Source organism: Sceloporus undulatus, chromosome 4, assembly GCF_019175285.1.
Source record: "Sceloporus undulatus isolate JIND9_A2432 ecotype Alabama chromosome 4, SceUnd_v1.1, whole genome shotgun sequence".
In the NCBI taxonomy this organism is placed as follows: Eukaryota; Metazoa; Chordata; class Lepidosauria; order Squamata; family Phrynosomatidae; genus Sceloporus; species Sceloporus undulatus.
In genome coordinates, this window is record NC_056525.1 from 215,692,118 (window position 1) to 215,695,443 (window position 3,326).

The window sequence follows — 3,326 nt, forward strand, 5'->3', positions numbered from 1 at the left end:
GCTTGTCCTTCACCGAGTACCCAGCAGGCAGGGCCTGAGCCCACACAGCATCCCCTTCAGGCCCCAGCCAGGTCTCGGTAATGCAAGCCAGGTCACACTTAGAGTCCTCCAAGAGGTCTTGGAGGATGTGGGTCTTGTTATTAATAGACCTGGCATTGCACAGGAGCAGCGACAGGGTTTGTGGCACGGTTGGAGAGACCCTCAGGTCCTTTAGGTTGGGAGGGGGACAGGAAGGCGGGATAGATATGACGCATCTATCTCGCCTTCTCCTCCTCCTCCTCCTCCTCCTCCTCCTCCATAACTGGCTCTGGACTGGCCATGATGATGACCATATGCCCTGCACTTGATGTGGCAGCACAGGTCAGCCAAGCCATTGGTATGGCCAGCTGATCCTAGTTCACAAGAACCCTTGGCCAGGTCCACTGAGCTTCATTGTTAATCTGTGAAACTGAAATCATAGTATAAAATGCTATGATACTAATTTTCTGCACTGACAGTAGGAAGGAAAGATTAGTTGTGCTAGGCAAATTGTCTTTCAAGAAAGTTTGTGGTCTGCCATTTGGGTTTTCATATGGTCTTCTTATTGGGAAGGTCTGGAAAATGGGGCTGCCTGACTCAGCGGGGATGGCTCAGTTGCCTGACCAGGAGATCCGTGGTTCTGGAGGCAGGAGATCCGCGATTCTGAAAAGGGGCAGAGATGTGCACATGCGAATAACTGGATAGCATAGGGCGACAGGCGTTGTTAACTGGTGGTCCCCTGTCATCACGAAGCTTGGCCGTGACTAAGCAAATGGGTTTAATTGATCAATCAGGGATTGATGGATGACAGATCCTTACCTCATGCATTGGAACCAACCCTACAATATAGTTATTGTTTAATAAAGTTGTGGCCTTCATTCTTCCAAAGCTGGTGTCTGTGGTCTCTCCCTCTCTTTTAACAGTTCATAGACTTCTAATATTATATAGAACTGCATGGATTAAATTACTTTTAGGTTTATCTTAAAGATCTTAGAAGATGATTGCAGGCAGGTGGTCTGTTACTTTCTTCTTGCAATAGATTTGAGACTTACTTTTGAGAACTGCTAAACTCATTTCATATTTCCTTGTGTCAATTTTATCTTTTCTTGTTCCTTTTTAATGCAGTACATTTGTCTGCTTTTGAAAGACAGATAAATTCTAGAGCTTCGAATGTTACTTTTTGGACTTCATCCCTCAACAACTCCCATGCTGGCTGGAGGATTATAGATTATGTAGTCCAAAAACTTTTCACCAAAGTTCTGTGTAAATTTCAAAAAGCATTTTGCAAATACAGCCTGGGAGGCTCTTGTTAAACATTCACGAAGCTGGTGGAGAACACAACATGCTTCATGTACAACTCTGATACAGAGAATTTTTTCTTCCCCAGCATAGTAATCCTGAAGGATCAGCTAATGATAAAGTTATCCCCCTCCCACATTAAAGAGAGTCACTGTTTATTTCTAGCAGGCAAACATAACATGTTATTAAATATGTGTGTGTGTGTGTAATGTAAATAGCTACCCCAGCAAGCCTTCACTATATAATCAGACCACAGCAGTTCAGGAGAGAGAGGTTCACCCTTTCTTTCCTGCTGTGATTCTAAAATCTCAACTCCTGTATACCAGATTAAAAGGTCTTTCATTTGATCCAGCAGAGATCTTCTTATATTTTTACATTTTAGAGCTGGGAAACTAAAGGTGAGAAAAAGAAGTAACATTTAATCAAGAAGGGGATGGAGAAGACAGTGTAACTCAACAGGTTAATAATCAACCTCTTTAACAATTCCAAAAAAAGGTAATCTACTTTTTCTCATTAAAGCCTGACACACAGCACTAACAGAGCAGATTATGTTGTGAAAACAGACCGCATTGCGTGGCAATGCTTGATCAAGATCAGCTATCAGGAAGCGAAAAGAAACCACTGTTTCGTGATTATAATAGCAAATTCTGGAAGACAACCAAATACATCATCTGGCGGCACAACAGCTGTTACAGCATGCTAGTCATACCTTGCCATTTGCTGTAAACTGTAACTTTAAAAAATAGATTTCTCCCCTGCCAGAAACAAGAAAATGTTCTTTGAACACTACTGAAATTTCTTTCAATAAAAACAGTTTAATTTTTAAAAAAAACCTCCCCCAATGATTCTTTTTCTCAGCATGGGTTGCTAAACTGATTTTATGTTATTTTTTTCTGAACTGAAACTAAATTAAGGGGGAAATATTGGAAGGAATTTAAACAAACTACATAAGTTTAGTCAAAATGTACAAGAAGGTCAGGAGTGTATTTATGTGTTCCTATACAACTATATCATATGTACCCCTCATGTTATTATTTATTAGTTTCACTTGTTAAATCCTTCCTTATTCTTTCAAAACATGAAATTTCAGAATAATTTTAGGGCCACCAGACTCCTTGCTGGGTCAGTTAATAGAAAAGGTAATATTTTCCTGGTTGGAGACAAAGATGACAAAGATGAAAATGGTAGCCTAGATCCATGTTATACACATTAATGACAAAACACTAATTCCTGACAGTTCAGGATTGTATCCAATTAGCCCACTGAAGGAAACAAGTTCCATATGCAGAACCAGGGCCAGAACATCCCTCCTCTATGTCCTCAAATTTGAATTGTCCATGTTGCTCAATCCTCTAGGCACGGGTAGGCAACCTTTTTAAGCCGGGGGCGGGTTGCTGTCCCTCAGACAACTGGGGGCCGAAGCCAAAAAAATAAATAATTATAATTTTTTTTAAAAAAAATTTATCTATAAATAAACCAGGACAAATGTAGGACAAAATTTTCAAATGGAAGACACTTTTTTAAAAAAATGGAGGACACGCGAAAAAATTTGCTGATTTTTTAAAAAAATGTTAATATAAATGCATGTTTCTGAGGCTTCTATAGACAATTGCTCCCCAAAGGCCCCGGCGGCAATCGGCAGCAGGACCAGGCTGGGGCCGGTCCCAAGGCCTTGCCGGGCCGCATCTGGCCCACGGGCCGCAGGTTACCTACCCCTGCTCTAGAGTAAATGAAAGGAAACTGCAGCAGGAATGACGAGAGGGGGGCTGTTGAGCAAGCTGACATCCATGAACTCAGTGATTTTGCCCTGCTAGGTCAGGACTATCCCTGACTCTAAGATTTCAGTGCCACAATATCAGACCTAGGGTAGACCTAGGGTGTTAGCAATGTGGGAAGCCCCTGGTGATGCATTTAAGCATGATACATTAAACACCAACCACAGCTGTACAGTGGATGCCATTTGGATACAAAATAGCAAGTCTAACAAATGAGATATACAGATCTTCTTT